This window comes from Acomys russatus, chromosome 4 (genome assembly GCF_903995435.1).
Source record: "Acomys russatus chromosome 4, mAcoRus1.1, whole genome shotgun sequence".
In the NCBI taxonomy this organism is placed as follows: Eukaryota; Metazoa; Chordata; class Mammalia; order Rodentia; family Muridae; genus Acomys; species Acomys russatus.
The window spans coordinates 77,776,030-77,801,094 of NC_067140.1; the positions used below are offsets into that span (position 1 = coordinate 77,776,030).

At 41.6% G+C, this 25,065-nt stretch overlaps 1 protein-coding gene across 1 annotated transcript in view; it reads left to right on the plus strand.

Moving 5' to 3' along the window:
* The window catches only part of Macrod2 (mono-ADP ribosylhydrolase 2), a 1,925,774-nt gene extending 1,923,889 nt beyond the window's left edge, over nucleotides 1–1,885 (plus strand). Inside the window, exon 19 of the mRNA XM_051144748.1 lies at nucleotides 1,730–1,885. The gene's annotated coding sequence lies outside the window, so the exon portion shown is untranslated. The remainder of the gene's footprint in view (nucleotides 1–1,729) is intronic.
* Nucleotides 1,886–25,065: the final 23,180 nt, after the last annotated feature.

The window sequence follows — 25,065 nt, forward strand, 5'->3', positions numbered from 1 at the left end:
AAACCAGAGGAAAACACTTTATGTCCCTGGTCTGGACAATGATTTTTCCAGAGAGGATCCAAAGAGCAAAAGAGCAAGAGGAAAACTTTACAAGTAGGATTACATCCAACTGCAAAGCATCCATGCACCTAGTGAAGCAACATACATGACAGACATCCACAGAGTGGGAGGGTTGTGGGAGGGTTGTTTGCAAGCTACATATCTGACAGGAAGAATATCCAGAATAGAGGCCCCAAACCTTAAAAGCAAATTTTCTACCTAATAAGAAAATGGCCCAAATAGACACCTCTCAAAATATCAATGGCCGACTAATATATTGAAAAAAAATGAATATCATTAGCCATCAGGAAAATAAATGCAAATCAATCCATTCTGCGATTTTAAAAGGTTGATGAAAATGTGGTGAATAAGAACTTACCCAGTGTTGGTGACAAGGTAAATCAGTATACTCACTGTGGAAAACAAAATGAGGTTTTCTCAGAGAAAGAAAAATAGGATTTCTAGAAGATATAGCTCATAGGAGTTGGGGAAGGAGAAACTGTAATCACAGTATATTGTATGAAAAAAAAAACTACTTTTCCATAAGACAAAAAAGGGGAAAACATATAGCCACCCAAGTTCTTATCACAGAATGGCATGGCACATATTTACTGCCACATGTCCTCAAGGAAAATGTCATAATGGAATTTAAACCTGCACTTTACAGCAAACTGAATGGAACATAGTATAGTACGTTAAATGAAATAAGCTATTAAACAAAAATGTCAACATGAAATAGGGTAGTGGTAGTTAGGGATTGAGAAAAGTCTAGCTTGCGCATGGGACAGAGGTGAGGTTGTTGCTAGGGACAGTGCACATTGTATGGATGAATATAAACATGACACTGAACCCCATTCACATAGATGCTATGGTTTTGACACAGTCTAAAAATCTTATCTTTCCACACAAAGTAAGGGCAGCTATCACTGAAACAAACAAAGTTAAACAAGAGTTTAATTCTCAGAAAAACTGTGCTGAGTGAAAGAAGCTGGGCACAAAGAGATGCTTGTGTGATCCTGTTTGTAGAGATCTCATTTGTAGAAAGTTCTATATTAGGAAATACTACCTCACAATTATTGGTTCCAGCAGGAATGGACTTTAGATCTTGATAGTGTCATAGACTAAATGTGAATTGTAAGACTAGAAGCAAATCCTATGCATTTCCTTGAAGGTGGACTAGATCTCAGTTTTAAAAGCCAAACTAAGGTGACCATAGACTCTTCCAGAAAGAAATATTTGAGTTGTCTCATGGGTGGAGAACACAGACAATACTCAATTGGAAAGGTCTCATCAAAGGCTTTTGCAAATCAGCATAGCTTAAGTTGTTATTTACATGCCTGTCTCTAGAATCTCCAATGTAGACCAGGCCGGGACTGGAAGGACACTTCAAAGTTAGACTGTTCAAAGAATTCTCTGAACACTTGAGTTAATCACCCCCATCAGTTGAAGCAGGTTGTCATGTGGCCTACATTTATTAGCAGTGATTTATAAGATATTTAAAAATACCATGTGCCAGCAATTACAGTTCAGATAGGCAAAGCCCTTTGATAGTCAAATAAGCTATTCCTAGGCTAGGCCTGTTTGAGGACTGAGACACTTCAAGAGCTGCATTAAAAAGGTATTCCTTGCTAAGCCTTGTGGAGATGCTTAGTCTTTAATCTAACAAATGGCTTCTCTTTGTCTTCCTCAGGGCCACAAGATGAAGCAAAGGAACAAAGAACTGAAGGGAAATGACACCCTCAGCATTGCAAGGCCTGGCCCTGGGGGACTTGGGAAGATGATAGTGTGTGCTGTGGAAGAGGGTGGGGGAGGGGGGAAGGCAAGTTCACAGAAGAAAAGGGGTCCTTTGCTCTAATTCTGCAGCTGCGTTTTGTTCTGTTTACCTACAGGGGGAAATGAAAAAAAAAAAAGAAAAGAAAAGAAAAAGCAAATTCCCTCCACTTGTGGGAGGCCCCATGCTAAGACTTCTTTCAGGCACTCAGTCCTTACCATTTCTGTCCTCTCTCCATGCCTCACCCTAGGGTCATAGTGATAGGGTTAAAACTCACCTGAGTCTCCTGGCTCCTGTGTGCTTTCTTGGTTCTCTCACAAAGCTGGTCATAGAGTGATTTCTTCCACAGAAAAAAAGAAGGAAGGTGATGGATGCACTGCAGGATAAGTTTCAAGAATTACCACACCCAACATTGGTATAATCCACAGACAGAGGAGGAAGGTTAGAAAATGGGCACAAACCACACAGAACACTTGGAAAGGGTCTGAATGAGTCAGGAGTTAATGAACAAGGTGAGACCTGGCAGCTAGGATGCCATGTGTATTCATTTTTGAGGCTAATTTCAAGCACTGTTTTCTTGGCCTATGTAGACTTCACTGTGTGCCTCCATATGTGGTACACAATGGAAAAGGGTGTTATTATCACTAAGATCTAAGGGAGGGGTTTGCTTCACTTAGGACTCTCAAAATATATTAATGACAATTTTAGTCTTCAAAGTTCCACTTGAAATCTCTACTTTTTCATAAACCAATACCCATGTTGACTCAAGTGTGATAGCCTACAGAGGCTCACAGTTGAGGTTAGGAGCAGTGAGAGCCATTGCTTCCCATACTGGCTTCCTGGTCTGCTAATGCCAAGTCCAAGAATAGTTTGATGGTGCATCCACTCATCCAAAAGGTAGCCAGAACTATCAACTACTCACGAAGCCAGTGGAACAGTGCTAGCTCAAGCAATGAGGACAAGAGGGGGCTGTGCATCATCCCAACCATGTGTTCCAAAACAAGCCTAAGGTCTCCCACTGCCTTAGGGGTTACAAAGACATGGTATCGTCTTTTGCATATTATCTTAGCCCCGTGGTATTTTAGAATTATAATGTTTATCTTGCTATTCTTAACAGAAGAGGGAAAAGTGGAACTGACAATGTCTAAAGTCAACAGTGAGATGATATTTTATAAATATCTTATCCAAGTCTCTAGTTTTGCCCTTTCCTATAGAAAATCCATCTTATCTTCCTATGACTAGTTTTGGCTGTTTTGAGTTAATTGCTGCTTCCAGGTAATTTATTTGGTATGATAGAATAAGTAGCAAATCATACCTCTGCATGTGTCACCTTTAACATCTCTTATTTTCATTAAGGCTATTCATCAACATAGCAAAAGTGATATTGCAGTAATTTCATAATGTTTCCCCATGGCCTTTTCTCTTTCTACAGTTTGACACGACAGCATATACCTCTCCATTTCGTGATGTTTTCTAGAACAGTGCTTCCTCTAAATAACCTAAGAAGGCTGCCATCCAAATAGATAGCGTCAGTGTTTCCTTCCATCTCCATAGCTATTTTACAAGCCCCATCATTTTTGTGAAGTGCCTGACAAGGGAACCATGCTAGGAGAGATGTCCCCATAACTCCCAAGGGAAGTGTGACTCAGCCTCCTTTATGGAGTTACAGTGGAAAACAGCACACAAGAGATAAGAGGGACAGCCAAGATTGAACTGATTCCAGCCCATTTTCTCCTCATTACCAACGGCAGGCATTTTGTTCACTCAATTTGTGTGGGGATGGGTTAAGAAACAAGAAGAGAATTCTGTGAGAACTGTAGGAAAAGGAACGCAATCTTTGGATTTAGGAAACAGAGGAGGAGGAGTCCCACTCCTAAATTTGCTTAAACTTCTTTGAATTAGAGTGCGTTTTCATTTTTGTTTTGCAGTAGATTCTGGGTTGCTATGTAGCTGAATGCGTGTATGCTTTAAAACAAGTACTGCAGTTAATTTACACTTCAATAATCAAATGTAAAATTTTAGCTCTGGGCTAGACTGAAAGCATCACAAACAAGAAAAGCCTTTGTTTGCTGGCCCTGTCACTGCACAGACTGTACAATGTAGTGCATGTGGGAAGTGGTCCAGTGCTTCCACACATGAATTCTGGATGGCCAATTCCAACCACACTTCAGCCAGGCCACATGACATGAAGGGTAATAGGAGGGTAGGAGGAAAGTGGCCCTGTTATTAGTTATGTTTGCATACAGAGGATTGAAGTAGGCCTTCCACATAGTTGTAATTAAAAAGGTACTGATTTGCAGGCTAGACAAAGGGGCTTTTCCTCTTGCTCATAACTGTTCAGATGATGGACACGTCGTCTTTGATAAAAGCTTACAAAGATGACATCTGAAGCACTGTCTATGCTATTGGGTCACATATTAATCATTGCAGCTAATTGTAAATCTTTCTATGAACCACTGAAAAGCCCCTTTGTGAATTAATACAGTTCTGCTTGATGCATTTGGTTTGCAAAGACATTTCTCTGTATGTGGTGCATGTCAGCTGTGCTTTGAAAAACAACAAAGTTAGCAGAATATGTTCAATATATTTTCTCGGGAAATAGGGTTTTTATCATATGACTCATTAAGGATTTGCCTTACCCTGACATTTGTGATATAAAGGAAAATCAGGAAAAAAGTAATTTTCTTGAACAAGATATGTTTTTACTTGATGCGAATAAATGTAGTCTGTTGCTTGCAAGGGGAAAAAATGTCTTCTGGTATTAATAGGGTAACACGTGCCTCTTTTGTTAAACCAGTCTTGAAATGCTGGACAGCTTCTGAGTCTGTTTGTCTCTTTTCATCTGTGCCACACTCTATGACACTTAAATGACTGTTGCCTTCAAACTATATTTGTTAGAGCAGAGTGCAAATAAACTTCTTTGAGAGGATCATATGGACTCATGTGTTCTGTGAAATTTGTTCTTTAACCACAGCAGTAACTCTGTATTCACTTAATGTTATCTATTTGGTTGTAAATAAGCATATTTGAAATTGCCTCTGTTAGTCCACTTTGACTCAATGAACTTTGTCCCTTACTGAGACTAATTGGAGTTTTGCCTACATTTGCCACACTAAGGAGAAGTTTCTATTAGATGCCCCCATACACAGAACAACTTTATCTTTATACTAACTAGCATTCTAAGATGCAGACATAGGTTGCTTAGACAAAGACAATGGGCTCATCCTTGAGGTACGTCCTCCATTACTGAAATTCTTCTCAAGTTCCTCCTGTGTGAGCTTTTTTTACTGCCTGGCTGTGTGACTATGGCAGCCACACCCTTCAATCTACTGTTGACAGAATCATGATAGATAAAATTATAAAGATGGCTCAAAGTGTGGCACAGGGCCACCGAAAATTACTGTGGAAAAAAAAACTCAATTCCTTTTCATAAGCATGCCACCAAATTTAATTCCAATCTCTTTCAGAATAAGTGCTACCAGTTCTCTCCAGTTGCGGTTCTTGTAGGCAATCAAACGAACCATCCACATGAGGTGAGAGATAGACTGGCCTAAGTACATGGAAGCTGCTACACTAGAGGAACATGTTTCCAACAGGAAATAAAATTTGAAGAGGAAATAAAAAGCAGGCAGCACAGCCGCCTATTTTAACAGGCACCCTTAACACAGTGGTTCACAGTGATGATTGTTTGACTTGATTCAAGCCCTGCTGAGCAGAATGCTTCTTTTATACCCAGCTATTCAAGATTATCTCTATCATTCCATCTTACACCATCAGAATGGCTAAGATCAAAAACTCAAGCGACACCACATGCTGGCGAGGATGTGGAGAGAGAGGAACACTCCTTCATTGCTGGTGGGAATGCAAACTAGTACAGCCACTTTGGAAATCTATCTGGTGCTTTCTCAGAAAACTGGGAATAAGGCTTCCTCAAGACCCAGCTATTCCACTCCTTGGAATATATCCAGAAGATGCTCCAGCACACAACAAGGGACATATGCTCAACCATGTTCATAGCAGCCTTATTCATAATAGGCAGAACATGGAAACAACCTAAGTGTCCCTCAGTAGAAGAATGGATAAAGAAACTGTGGTACATTTACACTATGGAATACACTCAGCTATTAAAAACAAGGAATTCCCGAAATTTGTGGACAAATGGATTGAACTAGAAATAATCATAATGAGTGAGTTAACCCAGAAGCAGAAATAGTCAAATGGTATATACTCACTTATATCTGGACCCTAGCCCAAAGGATATGTCCCATGAAAGTCTTCACTCACCAGGAAAGTGGGACAGAGGAGAGGACATCCTACTGGGACTCTAGGTGAGAGAAGCATGGGAGAATGGGGAAATAGAAGGATCCAGAGGGTCCTAGACACCTATAAGAACATTATGATGGGCAGATCTGGGCCCAGGAGTCCTGAACAAACTATGGCACCAGCCAAGGACAATATGTGCAGAAAACTTCAAACCCCTACCCAGATCTAGCCAATGGATAGGACGTTCTTCACAGTTCAGTGGAGAGTGGGGTCTGATTTTCACACGAACTCTGGTGCCCATATTTGACCACGTCCCCTGGAGGAGGCCTGGTGGCACTCAGAGGAAGAATAGCAGGCTACCAAGAAGAGACTTGATACCCTATGAGCATATACAGGGGGAGGAGGTCCCTCTCAGTCACAGTCATAGGGGAGGGGATTAAGGGGAAAATGGGAAGGAGGGAAGAATGGGAGGATACAAGGGATGGGATAACCATTGAGATATAATATGAATAAATTAATAAAATATATTTTTAAAAAAGATTATCACTCATGTTTCTCTGCTGATGCTTCGCCCAGCATTCAAACATGAGAATGGGGAGGGAAGGAGTTTCCCAACTATAGCAAGAGGGGCTGTAGAAAGAAATATTCTTTAGTTAAATGAATTTGTCTGTTTTGGTGTTAAATATTCACTTTGAATAAAAACTCAGCTATCTAGATTCAAAGTGTAAACTCCCCACTGAAGCTATTTCTTGCTATATAATTGTTTTTGCACCTCTTAGATTAATAACTTATTTTCTAAATACTACGCAATACAACTAATACTTAACCAATAATTATAAATATTAAAGTTATAGTAGCTAAAACTATAATTATGGGATATTTTAACATTGCATTACAAAATGTTTATAGTTAAATTTTTAAGAGAGAACATTTATATGAAGATTTTTAGAAGCAGAAAAATAAGTACTGAACAAGGAGTTGTCTTTTTCTTGTTTGAAATTCCATAAAATGGGTAAATCTTCAGCATCTATCCTGAATAATTTCATTTATTTATTTATTTTTCAAGACAGGGTCTCTCTGTGTTGTGCTGGCTGTCCTAGACTCACCTTGTAGACCAGGTTGTCCTCGAACTCACAGTGATCTTGCCTCTGCCTCCTGAGTACATGTGCCACCCTGCCCGGCTCTGAATAATTGTAAAAGATAGCAATAGAAACTTTAAGGATGCTAAAATGAAATTTTATGCATAATCTACTTAGCGAGTGTCAATTTTACTTTTAATTTACCGATAGTGCAAAGGGGAGAAACACACACACACACACCAGTACATAGAAGAAACAAGTACTGAGAAGTCCCTTTTTTGCTGCCTATTCCTCTGTATACACAAATCAATCAAAATAATGAGTTGAACTGATAAAATCATGTAAGCAATTCAGGTAAAATCTTTGATTTATTTTCACTTTATATTATTTTCAATATTGAATAAATCATACCCTGTGTCATAGATGTCCATTGCTTCTTCAGGTGGGTGTATCATACATATTTTCTCATCAATCATTTATTTCCCTAAGTCACTTAAAATATTTTATAATAATGGCTGGAGTTTCCTGTACCACTTTTCTGTTGTATGACACACAACTCGAGATTTTCTTCCTTTAAATGGAAACTACGAGCGTTTTTTTTTTTTTTTTTTTTTTAACCACAGTTTCATTCTACACCAGGCTACACTTTCAGGAGAGGCCCCAGGGTTAATGAATATTTAACACTAATCACCAAATTAAGTTACAAAGTCATACAGCTAGCAATTATAAACTGAGAATGTCCACTTTCTGGGGGCCTCACTGACCTTGAGGGCATTATAAACATAGACACTTAAACATGTCACTATGAGAAATTGTTTCTCATTATTTCTTTAACTATCCTGTCTTCATTTACTAATGAGGGTGGACAGATTTCTGTCAGCTGCTTGTATTTCCTGATTGGGGAATTAATCTGTTCATGTTCTCTGGTCATTTATCATTGGGATTTTGCTTTTTTTTTATTGATATTTATGAGCTGGCTCTTTATATAGAGTTATCTTTATAGTCATGTTTCCTGCATAAATTTTTCTACTTGTCTTTCACTTCATAATTGTGATTGTGATAATTTTCTGACACACAGTCCTTTTTATCTCTCTTTGGAAGAAAGTCTCTCTCCCATCACGTGGGCTTCCATATCTTTTGCCACTGACAATACCTGCTGAGGTTCGTTTCTGCTTCAGCCTCCGGTGAAATCTACCTTCCATGCTTCTGGGTCCTTCAATCCCTGAACATATTAGTGGCCAAAGCAATTCAAGACTGTACAGCGGGCCTAAGAATATGTGGGAGAAGCAGGAATGCTGCTTGGAAGTGTTGGGCAGAAAGAAACTTGGGCACACTGAGTCAGTGACATGGCTCAGCGGGTCAGTGTACTTGCAATGCAATCCTGAGGGCTCAAGTTCGGTCACCAGAACACATGTTAAAATAACCAGAACAAACAAACAAAAAGAAAGAAAGTTGGATGCCACAGTGTCCATCTGTAATCCCAAACACTCCTGTGGTGACATGAGAAGAGACAGGCACTTTTCTGGAAGCCTCCAGGCCAAATGGCCCAGAGTTTGCAGCATGGCAAAACAAGAAACCCTGTCTCAGCAAGGTAGAAGTTAAAAATGACTCCTGAAAGTTGATCTCTAGTCCCTACAGGCACACTGTGGCACGTACACACACACACACACACACACACACACACACACACACACACACACACACACACAAAAATAACATTTAAATTTAAACTAAAAAGAATCTTGAGGATACGGAAGAATAAATCTATCTTTGTCTTGTCTCCATTCCTAGATTAATTTCTCATTTTTATGAAGGACACCTCGCGCAGGAGAGTTGAGTGTCTCAATGAGCCCCTAACGGACACCTTTTGTCTTTGTCTAAGCAGAAGAACCTGTCCAGGGGTGGACATGTTTCTCCTTTCTATTTCTCTTAAATCTGCTTCAGTGTTTATATGTGGTTCCATTTTCCTACCTACGCCTTCAATGAGGCTTGAATTTACTTTGTTATTTGGTGGTAAGTGACAAGTAACTGGACTTAGCTTCCAAAATATTCCCAGGACCAATTATTAAGTGGCACACCCAGAGCCTTCACCCTGAGTCTGACTTCAGCACATGCTCCTTTTTCATTTCCCCAGGCATCTTTTTCCTTGGCTGCCTCTCCTCCTGCTGAGGTTTGACTGGGTGTGATATGTCTACGGAGTCAAACTCAATACCTGCGCTCTTCTTTATTTTCAAGTGTCTACGGAGTCAAACTCAATACCTGCGCTCTTCTTTATTTTCAAGTGTCCCTAACTATTGTGTATTGTTTAGTGTTCCTGATATGCCTTAAACACCCTGCATCACACTTTTCCACCAAGAGATAGCACCTCTTCTTTTTAAAATCCAATTATTCTCTCAGTGTCTGGGGAAGACGAGCCAATCAGAGGATCCATGTTTACTTCTGATACTGAGGAGAGAAAGACACCTGTTCGATGTGGGCCCTTGTCTGCAGGTGGAGGAGACACTCCCAGTAGGTGTCATGAGGGGACATAGGTGAGCCTTATCCCCTGCTGACAAAACAACCCACCAGGCCCAAGTGTGTTAAAAGGCTTTCAGGGACCAAAGCACAGACCCTCACCCATACAAAAGGTGTCAAAAGCTGCGTCTTTGAAGAAAAACATATCAAAGGTGCCCTGGAGACAAGCCCCAGGAAGTGTCCTGGGAGTGGCTCCTGCAATTCAAGTACCTTTGGTTTAAAAACCCAGATCTGGTGGTGGTACACGCCTTTAATCCCAGCACTCCAGAGGCAGAGGCAGGTGGATCGCTGTGAGTTCAAGGCCAGCCTGGTCTACAAAGTGAGGCCAGGACAGCCAAGGCTACACAGAGAGACCCTGTCTCGAAAAACCGAAAAAAACAAAACAAAACACAAAAATAAATAAATAAATAACGCAGATCTGGAGTAGGGGGCACTGATTTTTCCCAATTTTCCTTCTGTAGCTCTCTTTGTCTTTCTTTTATCGTTAAGCCTAGTGAATTAAAATCTAGCTCTTTGACTCCTGATTGTCTTTATTTCAATCAGGTGCAGTCGGCTATCTGGCTTTTCACAAGTCAGGGGCTTCCTTCTCCAGCTGGAAGGGACTCAGATTCCTATTGTTTCAACCCCGTAGAGCATGGCTGCCCTGCACTCCCTCCCTGCACAGAAGGCTTTCTTCATGACCGGTTCTCAGGACAGAGCCGTCTTCGCTAGCCTCCAGAAGGCTGAAGAAAACTCTCAGTCCAGCCTCCCGGAACAGTTCTACATATAGCCTTCTGAGGTGCTCTATAGAAGAAACATTCCTGTTGATTTCAGGCCTGTGGACAAGCCAGAGCTATGGCCTGAATAACAATTGCTTTCTCATCCTTCTTTTCCAATGCCTGTGCTGACTGTTTGGGTCTCCTTACCCATCAATCTCCTGTCTGTGCCTTCCAGTTCTGTGTAGCGCGTCGGGGAGGCAAACGCTAGGTAACCGTCAATGTATCTTGAGCGATCGGCCTCTAAACAATCATCCACTTTGCAAAGGAATAAAGGACTCAATAGATCTGGTCACGGTTCTTTCTATCTGCAAAGCACAAAGCATCTAGCATGTAGTTATCAACTGCTTCCCAGAGAGGTCTGAGTTGCCCCTGAAACAGAGTGTTTTTGGTTTCACTCCATCCGATACCAGGTACCAGCACAACACACTTAGAGGAGGCTCATTAGCAGCCTAGTCTAGAAAAGAATGAGGCAGCAGCATCCTCACAGGCCCTGGGTCCTCTCTAAAGGATCCCAGCCAGTAAGAGGCTAGAAAAAGGACTAGGCTTTCTGTTTGGGTCGATGGAAAAGTATCATTCATATGCAGAGAGACGCTGTAAACATCTAATGTTAAATAGCACTCTTCACTGTTCAAATAACTGTTCATACGTTAACCCGATCTTGACAACATTGAGATAGTTACTGCTTCTGCTCCTCCTTTAAAATGAGCAAACTAAGGTACCAAGAAACTATTTGCACAAGACCACACATCCAGTAAACATCCAGAACTTATTATCATAACTACTTTGGTTGGGGGCTTCTGCACTTGGGCCATCCACAGATTTGCCTTCAGACACTAGTGAGTCCCAGATTCTAGACTTCAACCTAGACTCTGTGTCTATAGCTTCTGATTTAGGAAATCAGGGAAGAAATGTCAGAACTTTGTGCCTCTAACAACTTCCAGGTGATACAGTTGCTGCTGTTGCCCTGGGAGTCAGCCTTTGAGAACATCTGTGCTATGCTGAAGTGACTGACAGGTGTGATCCCTTGACAGCTAGGAAGGGTAAAAAATCCTAAGAATCTTTAAGCCAGGTAGCTAATTCTCAATTTCAGAAGTCAGAATATCTGTGCCATTTCAAATTCCCTAAAGTAACTATAAGTTGGTACCACCCTCAAGGGGCCAGCTTCTCTGCTGGGTTTCCAGGCAGTTATTCAAAAACTACACAGTATGAACAACAATATTGAATCATCAGAAAACCAGGGTTTCAATATCGGCCTTATGGCCCAACTTTCCTTTCATAGCCAGAGCATAATTATGATTATTTACCAGTTAAGAATGTAATATAAACATAAATGTTATGCTTATACCTACATATGTACATTTCCTGGCACATAGAAATAATGGTGTCATCACCCCCCCCCCATAATTCCCTATGAAGAAATGATATTTGATTTACTTTCTTCCTTTTAGAAACCAGGAAAGGAACCTAATTTTAACTTTTTCAAAATCTACCAGGGTTACATTGGGTACCCAAACTTTCTTTCCATTTTTAACTGTAACAAGAATAAAGGAAAAAGGATGTGTGTTTGGCTGTCTGCTGCTAGCATACTCCTGCTGGAGAAAGGGAATTACTGGCTGGCTCTTCTCCAGGGCCATATTTCCCTGTGCAGAAGAAACAGATGAATTCTAAGAGAAAGATAGAAAGGGCTAGAAAGGGCCAGAAATCTACAGAGAGGAGACTGGGCAAGTAGTAAAGGAGAAGAGAACTTGGTGAATTTCAACATCATAATCTCCTCTAAATCATTTATAAGTTGCTTATTACAGTCTCTTAACTGTTTCCTTCCTCAGCAAGCATATAAAGAGTTGTTGCCTGTGTTAGCCGTTACCCTCCTTCCTGGAGATTTAGGAGTTTCGTAGAACTTCCTGTCGTGTGATGAAGGAGAAGAGAAGGACTAGAAAAAGGGCAACAAGACCAGAGTGGAGGCCTTTGAGGATGAAGAGATTACTCTTGCACATCCAGCCACATGAAACTTCCCCACAAGGAAACAGCAAAGACCTGGAGGTTGTTGGCTCACTCTCAGCCTCTGAGAACTGCCACTGTAGTGAGAGGAAAGTTTAGGCTAAGTCCAAGTCCTGTCATGGAGAGCCTACAGGAACAGGAGCCTACCCTCAGCCATCTTTCCTTGGTGTTCAGCAAAGGTGGGACATGATCCAGTATTTAAGGTCCATACGAACCATGTCTGTGTGGTATGAGAAAGTTGGGCCAGTGTCAAATGGATTCTGTAATCTGTGACCTGGGTATGCTGAAGAAAAGCAAGAAATAAGAGCAGCAGTTCTGAGAACTCTCTAGAGAAAGAGCACACAGGGGAATCCAGGCTCTGCTGAGACACTCTTCTCTAGTCACCCCTCACTTTCCTCACAACCTCCAGAGGCAATTTACTAAGCATAGGGTTTTGTCCTCAATGTCCTTAAGTCAATGTCCTCAATTATAGCCGCACAATAAAATTGTCTAGGGAGCCCTACTCTACCAAAATCCAAAGGAAGGGAAGTCTACAAATGGCAGGCCTGTCACACTTCCAAGATATCAAGGTCATTAAAGACAAAGAAAAACCAAGAAATTGTCCTGGATCCAAGGATTCTACAATGACAAAATTTAATTCATTGTAGATTCTGGAAAAGAACATCATTGTATGAATGTCCCCAAACTACTGTGACACTACTGCTATGGAAATGAGAAAGGATGCACATTTGGAAAACACATCAAAGACACACAAGTCATTTGCCTTCTTTTTTAAAGACAAGCTCTTTCTAGATAACCCTGGCTAGCAGGCCAGGAATTTGCTGCTATGTAGACCAATCCTTGAACAAACTCAGACTGATTTCCCCACCCAGGCCCCACCTGTGCCACACACACTCCCACCCTGACCCAGTATGGGGATTCAAGGCATATGGCACCATGCGGGACTACTTTTGCATTGTTAAAACAAAGTATTGGAAATGGGGAGATGGCTCAGTGGTTATGAGCACATATGATATGAGAGGACCCAGGTTCGATCCCCAGCACCCACAGGGCAGCTCACAACTGCCTGTCCCTCTGGTTCTAGTGTCTCCAACACCCAGTTCTGACGTCAGCTGGCATAGGGCATGCACGAGGTGCATAGGGAACACACCAATGAGTATGAAATTAAATGTAAAACATTTTAAGTTATTGCATTCGGTGTGTTTGTGCGGTCATGAAGAGGTCAGAGAGTAGTTTGCAGGAGTTAAGTTCTCTTCTTTCATCCTGTGAGTAGGTTCCAAGGATGGAAACTGGGTCATCAGGCCTAGTGGCAAGTGTCTGTCCCCACTGAGACACCTCACTGGTCTTTGTACATTCTTTGAAGAGCTAACATATTTTAAAATAAAAAGTAAAATAAAAGAAAGAAAATTCCACCGTTTCCAGGCCATCTCCCAAAGCCATATATCATCATTCTAGGTTTAATAACCAAGGTGAAGCATTTTGTCCCAGCCCTTTAGATGCTGTTGAATTCTCTATAGTTTAAGGGTTTTCCCTCCTGGAAGAGACAGTAGGTAGATGGGCGACTTTGCCTCTAAAATCATTCCTTTCTCTTGCGGTAAAGGAATCTGATGGCATCTTAAAATTACCTCAGGACACCTCCAGCCTTGGACAAGTCCAGTCTTAGCTTCTCTTTTGAGGCAGTTTTATCTTAATCCCACACAGCAGAATGCTTCCTTACCTGTGGAAATTGGCAAACACTAAATACCAAGGTCTCCCAGCAAATACAGCTCTAAGGAAATGAAACATAACCTGCTTTCATTAATAAGGAGGTGGCAAATGGCTGAGCATGTATATGCAAGAGAAAAACAAAAGGTAGGTAGGAATACATCCCTCAAAGCAAATGGGGGAAAAGCAGGGCAGGTTAAACAGTGCAAAAAAAGATAACTGAGTTTGGGATCCAATTTTAATGGTTGCAAAAACAAGGCTCTTGGCTATTTGCATATAAATTGCTGGGGTTGGGGAGGGAATCACAGTTCTCAGCTGTGCATTTTAACTTTCTCCCTAAAATCTGTTTCCCAAAGCAGCTGCAGGAATCAGCTGCAAATTCCAAATCTAAAAATGAAAGTCACATGGTTGAGTTGGGAAGGAGTCAAGAGGAAGGCACTAACGATGCTCCAGTTAACCCCTTGGGGCCTGCAGCCCATCTGTGTTGCCTGCAAGCTTTTACAAATCTCAGTGCCCATGATGCACTTAGAACAATTAGATCAGGATTGCTGAAGGTTAGAGGCCAGGGGCCAGGGATAGGCATCGTGAGCCTATGAATTTCCCAGACAATTTGAATCAACAGTCTTGATTGGCTAGCAATCATGGGTGGCTCTGCAATTGTTTTGTAAATGATAGGTAGATATTTCATGTTTGAGGACCTAGTCCCTGACAACTACTTAGCCACTCCATTAGGCAGCCATAGACAGTACTAGGAAGGTGGCTGGGTGCAGCAAACTTATTTATGAGACAAGCTGGTAGACCCTGCCTGAGACTCTGCCTGCCATTCAACATTATCTTTGGTCCAGATGCACAGTGTCAGGATGCTTGCCAGACACAACCACTCTCCAGCTGGAGTACACAGCCCTCCAAAGATTCACAATCTACCTCCTTCTTGATTTCTCTCAACAAGGTTACAAGATGAGTGCAGTACCCTGATGTAGAAAGAGAGCACCTAAAGGTGGTAACACAGGGAGGGAACCCAGCTCACTGGGATGCCAAGGACCAATTCCTCTTAACTCTCCTTAGCGTTCTGAGTTATCCAGATACTTTAAGGGCCTTTTGCTTGTATTGGGAATTTGAGAGGTAATGAAGAAATGTGAATTGTCAATGGCACCAGCCATAGGCTATATAGACTTGCACCAAGAGGAAGCCAACCCCTAAGCATGTACTGTAGCATCCTCAGTCAGTATGAGAAAGGCTGGCACAGGCTTTCATTTTAGAGGCCAAGACATTTGAACCTCGTGTCTATTCTGGCTTTCCAATCGCACCTGCACCACAGCAGAGGCCAGGGCAATTACTATGTATCTAAAGAAGTTGGGCTTGAACCTGGTTTCCTGACCCTGACCCGTGGCTTTCCCCTTTTACATCTAATGCCTACCCCATGCAAGGCCGGAGCCTCTTCAGAGCTACATCTGCAAAGCCTGGCACAGCTTCAGCATTCAAAATTGTCAATGAGTGAGTGGCCATGGAGCACGTGTTGCCAGTTTGAGGTGACATCAGCCTTTAGTCCGTAATTGACTAGTGGCCTTCCTCATTAGCATGCAGAAGAGTGGTGGCTTTTGATTTATTCCCAAGGATTCATCCGTGTTCCTCTAGCTGTACACAGTACTGGCCAATGACAGCACAAGCTATTTTTTTCATCTGTTGCCTGGAAGCAGATGGCCTAAGGGCCTAAATCCTGGCCTGTTAAGCTTACCAGGATTTAGGAAGGTGTTTCCTGCACTTTCTGTTTTCCCTAAAGCAGTGTCACTGAGCTGGAAGGTAATAAACTGAGTGGCTCCTTCCTGGTGCTGGTCTGCCAGTCAGCTGGGACCAGCCAATTGTCAGATGCTGTCTTCCATGACCTAGAAAAAGAACTCTCCCCACCCCCCAACCCCCCAAAAAGCCTGCCAGTGATTACTGTATGAGAAATGAGCACACATGGCTCCATAGACCCTTGCACCTGCCTCTCAGGTAGCTCTGTGGAACAGTTTTGATACACGGCATGAAATGTAGTGGAAGAGAGGCCACAAGGGATGTCAAACAGTGACTAAGAACTGGGATGGAGCCTTGAGTGTGTACAGCCAGAGAAACCAGTGTGGCCGGAAGAACCATTTTCTCATACACAGTGCAGAAGGCTCACTCAAGCATTCTATTAGGATGCCGGCTCTGAGGCCAGGCTTCTATTCTGCACTCCTGACAGGCTGCAGGTGAACACTGAGCAGCCTGACCACAGAGGAAAGAGCATAAAGCTTGAGGTCAGGATACCTGGGCTCTTTTCTTTTCTGGGCTTAAAAAAAAAAAAAAAAAAAAGAGTGTCACATCAGAGATGTAATCATCAAAGGTGACTTCCTCTCCACATGCTGATCTCACAGTGTGACTTGTACATGCCACTAACTGGGACAAAGAAATGGAAGTATGTTCCCTCCCTCTAAAATGGACAGTGAGACTGTGACTTAAGATAGGGGTACACCTCTGACAAACTTTCATCACGGTTCTCTTGAGACCCAGCCATCACCCTGTGAGGAAGCCCAAAAACCCTGAAATAGCCGCTCCCCTCTGCAAGAAGCCACCTCTGGCCCACAGACCACACTGAGCTCTGATGGACAGCTAGCACTGTTTGCTAGGCATGTAATTTGTACTTGTCGGAGCTTATTCAAATCCATCTTGGAAGAGGAGCCGCTCCCTGTACTCAGCTCATATGGACAATGCTTGTGTCCTCTGCCCGAGACAGAGTGGTGACTGAATCGATGACCCCAGACCCTGTAAACCTTAGACTTTGGAGATACTTTTATATGCAATGATAGCATCCGAATGTGGTGTATACTGTTCAATGTTTGTCTTTGTTTCACTCTGAATGCCTTCTCTGCACAATCTGAGCATGTGTTTCCTTACACTTGGACCTCATCTCCCAAGCTGCAGAACTGTGTATCTAATTGAGGTGAGGAAGACAGCATAGTGGGGCTAAAGCTCCAACAACCAATTGGAGCTGTGGCAGGCTAGCACTTCTGCTATTTCCATCCCTCCAAATCCTTCTCCCATTGACCCACTGATGAGGTTTATGTCCCTAGTGTCATCACCCTGACAGATGCTAGTTACTTCTGGATACATCCAGTTATTTCTTAAATATGTTGTCACTGTCCTCTGGACTAGTCTAACACAGCCTTGACAAGGTCTAAGAACACGGAATACCCTTCTGGCCTTGCTGTGTGGACCTTGTGTGCTGTTGTAACTGCCTTTTCTCTGTGTTTATGCTTTAATAATATTAAAGCTTTTGGAACGTTCTTTCCATTCGTCTCTGGAACTCTCTATGATCTCGCTAGCCAGGGCTGTTTCTTTCACTTGTCCTTCCTGTGGGCCCATGGCTTCTCCTGCTGATGGGCCTATGGCTGAGCTTCCATCTTTTACTGCCAACCATCCATTTACCTATCTTTGATTATATGGCGGCAGTTCTCAGTGTGCTTCACAAAGTCAACCACATGAGCGGTACCAGGATCGATCCCTGTTAAAAACGAAGATTCTCAAGCCTTACTTCAGATTCACTGAATTAGAATTGGATTGGGGTCCAGTACGATGCAATATGCCCCCCCTACTCTCATTTGGTGCATTGAAGTGTTGAAATCACAACTCTGGAACAGTCAAACATGGATGCCATCAACTTTTCTTTTCTGTGCATGTACATATATGTATACATGTGTGTGAAGACCACATGTGGACATGGTGGCAGTCCTCCATCTCTTTTCACATTAGTTATAAAAATTAGTTTGTCATTGAACTTGGATCTAACTGATTTGGCTACCCTGCTTAACTAATAAGCCCTAGGGAGCCTTCTGTCAATGTCTCCTTGGCTCCACAATTACAGGGGTTACCTACTGTACCTGGACTTTTGTGTGGTTACTGGATATCTACAAACTCAGGTCTGCATGATTGTGTGACAAGCATTTTACCCAGCAACTCATCACCTAGCCCCCTCATCTGGCAATTTTTCAAATATCGAGGCCTACTGATTCAGTCTTTCATAATGGCAACCAGGAGTCAATATTGGAGATTTCACTGTGCAACCTAAGCTAAGAAATGCTAGTCTAGACCTTTCTTCTCAACATCTCCAGACCAACAGAATGAGCCCGAGAACTTGTAGGAAGCACAGAATTTCAGGGTCTGCCAAAGACACACTGAACCAGAATCTATAGCCTAGCGAGACCTGAATGCACACTGAAGAGTGAGAAGTGTTTGTGTGTGTGTGTGTGTGTGTGTGTGTGTGTGTGTGTGTGTGTGTGTGTGTGTGTGCCAAACTAGGGTGGTTTTCATTGTTTGTTTGTTTGAGACAGGATCTCTGTATAGCCCTGGCTGTCCTGGAACTCATGGAGATCCTCCTGCCTCTGCCTCAGGAATGCTGGGATTAAAGGCATGAACCACCACACTTGGCTATATTTGGGGTTTTGAGAATGCCATGTCAGCACTCCACTACTGAGTGGTCTTCCCCAGCTGTAGAGGAATCATCTTGTACCATAATCTCTAGCAAAGAGCCTGGTAGAACATAATAGCCATTTGATCAATTCAATAAAAAAATTTAGCAAAAATGTTTTCTTCTTCTTGTTGTGGTTTTGAATAATAAAATGAAATTTTGTAGTAAAGCATTTTGTAAACAGCTTCATAAATGTGTGGTATAATATTAAGTGATGCATAAAAACTGGTTCATCAGGTCATTCATTCCAAATTGCTCAAAAAGTGCCTATTAGTTAGCAAGTATAATTTTATACACAAAAGCAATTATGGTGAACAAGAGAGATCCAGCCATCAGAGTATAGTAGGAGAGACAGCAGCTATGCACAGTTGCACAACTAGTCAAAATAGAATGTGATGAGTGCCACAAAAGAGGAGTAAACAGTGTTGTGAGCAAATGCAACATTCACGTTCCTTTGTCTCAGTTAAGTCGACTATGAGTGACACAAGCTCTGACATGCTTGCCCCATAATATCTAGGGTGGGTCTCCAGAGCCCAAGGCCTTGGGACCTTAACCACTTATGCCATCAATCTTAGTTCCTGAGAAACTAAAGAAGGCATTGTTCTTGCCCATTACTCCAGGAATACAACCTCCATTGCCATAAATCCTGGAATTACCCACATTCTACCCATGAGCTGATGGGATTTAGCTCAAAGATTATATATACTCAGGCATACTTACCTATTTCACCTATACTTGCGCTAGAGGGTCCCAAAGAAAGATTGGCCCCCAACCTACAACCCTAGGATAATTACGTGTGCCAAATGTCCCAGTATCAACTGTGCCTGTACCACAAAACCTAGGAAAAGTTTGCTTTGCCACCTAACAAGTCTAGAACCATGGCTGTGAATACTGTGGTCCAGAAAATCACCCACATGTCTCATCTGTTACCTGGGGAAGGTTCTATATATGTTCTATACCACCAAAATCCTAGCCACAAGGGGCACGTGTCCCAAGGCAATTTGCATTCATCCTAATGGACCCGAGACAGATCCCTTTGTTTCTCAAAACTATGTGTCTAGATACTGATGTCACAGCACTCAGTATCACCTGGATGCACATCCCATAGCACAAGGATCATGTTGTGGCTGTCATAAAAATGGCACTATCAGAGAAAAACTGTGGGGTCCAGGTCACAAACCTTTGGAAGTCCTGTTCCCTGCACATTCACATACTGCCTTCATGGACTTCTACACAACATAAGCTATTGCACAGTGATTATAGTAGTGGATTCACCTATAACTGAAGCCAGACTATCCAACTGCCATCCTACACCCCCATCAAATTAAAAAAAAAAAAAATGCTTTCCTATGAAAAATTTTCCAAAGAATAGGAAGAGGTGACTGTTGTATTAGGTGTGCAGGTATCATTATAGATGCAAAATAAATCATAGTACCTCCAGTGACAGAGTAATTGTCCATAAAGAGTTCACAGGATGAAGGATTTCAAGAAAATCCTTGAAGAATTCAAATCCTAAAGAAATTCCATTAGAATGTTAAGATAATTAACTCCATTAATTATCTGTTAAGAACACAGATAGAGTCTAAAATTAGATGAGAAAAAATATGGTTAGAATGAGAAATTGTACAAAAGAATCCATTGAAATGCTGGAGCTAAAATTTTTAGTCGATAAAAGGCAATTCAGAGTATGTAAAGCAGGAAAAAATTCTGAAAACAAGAACAGCTCTTCTGAGATAAAGCAGAGAAGGAAAATGACAAGAGGAGAAGGAGGAGGATGATGATGAAAGAAGACCATGACAATGGCAATGGTGGCTTATGAGTGAAGAATGTTGGCTCACTCCAACGATGGACATTTCTCTAATGTTTACCAAGACCCAGGTGTTATCCCCAGAGCCACAGGAAGGGTTTGCGAGACACAGTCAAGGAAGCAAATCCTGTCATCATGGAAATTCCAGAAAGAAAGTGAAGGAAGCACCAACTCCTCTATTTAGTGACATCATAACTGAAGATTTCTCAGCTCTTTCAAAGAGATATGGATAGAGATGGAGAAAACTCAAGTGGCCACCATGTAGACTCAATTGAAACAGACCCACACTGAGAGAATGCCACAAGAGTAAGACAAATTGAGAATTATAAAAAAAAAAAAAAAGGAAGAAAGAAAGAAAGAAAAAAGAAAAAGAAATTGAAAACACAACCTCCAAAAAATTGGGTCTGCAACAAAGCAGTATTGAACATGAAATGTAGAGCAATGGTGCCTCTGTAGACACCAGGAAGATTTTGAATAAACAATTTAATGACACATCCCAAAGACTTAGAACAGTGAGGCCAAACCAAACAATACAAAGCAGGGAAAAAGAAAGCTGAAACCAGTGCCAAGATAAATAAAAAAGGCTTAACAAATGAAAAAGATTCAATGAACCAGCACTAGTTCTTTCACAAGGAAACAAAAAGCAGGTTGAAAACCCTTTATTTGGATTAACCAACAGAAAAAGGAACCCTATGACATAAGGAAACTACAATTGGAGATTAAAAAGTAACCATTGCAATGAGTACCACAGGGCACCAAGAATCATTAGGGATCATTAGAGTTACATGATGACAAGTTTGGAAACCTAGAGCAAATAGATATACATGCCTTACCAACACTGAACCAAGAAAACAACAACACATTTGCACCGACACACTATAAGACACAAGACTGGATTCATGACAGAAAAAGTCTCTCAACAAAGAGAAGCCCAGGACCAATATTGTGGAATTTTGCCAACCTTCTTTTTAAAGAACTTACGCCAACCTTTTTAAAACTATTCTATAGAACTGAAAGTGGGAGCCTTTCCAAAAAATCATTCTATGAGGCCAGCATAACCTTGATTCCAAAATCAGGCAAGGGTGTAAAAGACAGAGAAAAGAGGGACTAGAGATGGAAGGAAGAGAAGACAAAGGAAGGAGAGAAACAGGCTATAGATCAACAGCTCTGATGCACACAGATGCAAAAATTCTCAACAAAATACTAATAATCCAATTCAACAGTACATCAAAAAGTAATTCCACATGATTAGGTTGGTTTCAATCCAGGACAGTTCAACATAAGCAAATCAATATAACAAAGGGTAAAAATCCTATGATCACTTCTGTAGATACAGAAAAGCATTTGATAAAATCCAATATAGCCATATGATAGAAACCCTGAACAGTTAAGTACAAAGGCGCTATATCTCATACCCATAGAATAAAAGCGATTTACGCAAATGCACAGCAGCCACTGTCACATTGAATGGAATCTAGATCAGAGGTGAAGCAAAGATGCCATTTCATCTCCGTTATTCAATACAGTATAAGAAATCTTTGTCAAGCAGCAGGGCAAGAGAAGAAACGTTAAGATATACAGATAGGAAGAAGTCCATGTTTGCTGATGTGATTGTACACACACAACAACCTAAATACCACCAAACCACTATTAAAACAGATAAGTGAATAATCCAGAAGGACATAAAGATAAAAGTCAGAAGATTTTATGCATGCAAAAACCAAGTTTTCAGAAAAGGAGACCATGAAATCTATCCTATTCATAATAGTAGCAACAGCCGCTGCCACAGCAGCAACAGAAATATCTAGGAATAGGCACTGGGAGGTGACTTGGTCAGTTACCTGCTTGCCTTGCAAGTACAAGGACCTGCATTTTAATCCCGCAGAACTCACATTAAAAAACAAAACAAGCAAGCCAGCATGGTGAAATTGTAACTTGTAGTGGCATGGGGAGAAGGGGAGCAGGGTTGAGACACACAGAATCTTGAGGTATCCTGGGTAGCCACCCGAGTCTGCTTAGCATGTTCCAGGCCAATGAGAGACAGTCAGTTGGCCGGTCAGTCAGTCAGGCAGTCAGGCAGGCAGTCAGGCAGGCAGGCAGTCTGCCTATAAATAAATAAATAAATAAATAAATAAATAAATAAATAAATAAATAAAATTGGTGGCCAAGGAATGGCATTTGAGGTTGTCCTCAGGCCTCTACACACATGCACTTGTATTACCAGACACAACAACACACAATACATAAACAATCCATTCTGTCTGACCCCTCTCTTCCCCTCCCACAACACACACACACACACACACACAAACACACACATCTAGGAATAAGGAAGTGAAAGCCCTCTATAATCAACATTTTAAGATGCTGGGGAAAGAACCTGAAACAGAAACAGTGTTAAGATGCCCGTGTCCAAGGCCTAGAAGAATTAACTTGTTAAAATTCCTGCACTGCTGAGTGATCTACAGATTTAAAGCAATCCTCATCAACACAATGACAGGAAAACCAAACTATCTTAAAAAAATCACATGAAAACACAAAACATCTTCAGCAGCCAAATCATGACAAGAGAGAATCAAACTGGAGGCAGCATCATAACTAGTTTTAAAACAAGCCCCAGAGCCGTTCAGATGCTGTAGTCATCTTCACTAAGTTAACAAAGTGACCCAATGGGAAAGAGGATGGGTGCTCCCTGTGTGTTCTCTAGGCCTCTAGCCAGGGCTCATAGGGGCTCACAGAGCCTGAACCTACAATAACCATCTTGGATGGGTCCAATCGACCTACGTCCACTCTATATATGTTATGGCTATGTGGCTTGGTGTTCTTGTGGGACACCAAACAGTAGGACTCAGGGCTGTCTCTGATTCTTTGGCCTGCTTTGGAGGCTCTTTTCCTCCTTTTCGGTTGCCTTGTCCATCCATAATAAGAGGAGATGTGCTAGTGCTAGTCTTATTGCAATTTGATATGGCTTTTGCTTTTGTTTTTGTTGTTGTTGTTTTTGATATCCCTGGGAGGCCTGTCCTTTCCTAAATGGAAACAGAGGAGGAGTGGATCTGAGGGAGGTGGGGGTGGAGGGGGGAATGTCATACGGGGAGGAGAGGAAGAGAGGAAACCGCAGTGGGGATGTACTGTATGAGAGAACAATACATTAAACAGAAAACATGGAGCTGCTCTTTTGTTCACATGCATGCAAGTCTACAAGAAGACTTCAAGAGAGTGGGCACTGTTCAAAAAAGAATGTCTGGTAAGTGTTGCCACAGCAAAACCGGAAGAGTCCACAACTTTACCTAGTGTGCTATAGGCATCACTGTAAACACAAGGTGAGGGCAAGATCACACACTCTAGGAGCAGAGACAGCTTCCTAAAACCTGTGAAGGAAACAACCAGAAGAAAAGAGGAGCCAAAGAGAAGGGCACCTCTGTTCTGCTGAGGTGCAGCCTTTCCCCACTGAGAAAAGCACACTTTGTGAGGATTGATGAGAAGGAGCCTGGTGCCCATTCCTGACAAACTCATGGTCTGAGGTACAAAAAGAAGTGAAGGACATGGACTGCAAAAGCAAAAAGAAAAGAAAAAAAAAACTATCAAAAAATGTTCCAGAAACAAAATAACCCAAACAGTAAGTGCTGGCGTTTAAACAGATACAGAAATCTGTAAGATAGAATGGAGGTTCCCGGAAAGAAAGCCACTATCTAGCCAGCTAATTCATTAAAAATGTACCAAAAACATACTTTGGAAAATGTGTATTTTATACATGTATGTTTTATACATGATTCTATAAAAAAACAGACATTCATGTGCAAAAGATTGTATCATTTCTGTACAGGACTGAACTCAGAACACACCAGAAATCTAAATGGAACAGTTGAAATTACTGATAATAAGAGGGAAAAAAGCACTATAAGGCATCAGGACAGGCAAAGATGAAGAGCAAGGGAAACTCATCCCACAGATGGCATCAAACTAAAACGCTTCTGCACGACAAAGCAACTATAGAGAAGACACAATCTGCCCAACAGAACACATTTGCCAGCGACACATTGGCTAAATTGTTCCCATACAGAATAATTCCAGAACTCATAAAGTATCTTATGAATAATAAATTATCTAATTAAAATCGGGTACACTGGGCCAGCAAGGTGGCCCAGTGGGTAAAGGCACTTGTCTCAAGGCCCAGTGACATGAGTTTTATTGAACCCATGTGAAGGTAGCAGAAGAAACAACTTCACAGAGTTGTCATCTGACCTCCACATATGTGTGTAATTACGTTGTGCACACACACACATACACATACAAAATTATAAAATGTGGTATACAGGTGAAGAAAAATATCACTGTTCCTCAAAACTGCAAGATAGAATTACCATGTGATCCAGCTAGCCAATATCTAGGTATAAACATGGGAAATTAAATCAGCATCACAAAGATATAACTGAATGCCCATGTTGGTTGTGGTACAAGGCACAGCATCAAAGATACAGAAAGAGCCTATCAACAGATAAGTAGATAATTAAAACACTGTGTCTATCCACAATTGAGTGTTATTTGGCCATAAAGAATAAAATGGTGTCATTTACCATAATGAGGGTGGATCCAAAGGACATGGATCAAAAGGAGACAGAACTAGAAATGTCTGCATTGAATATCTTTTC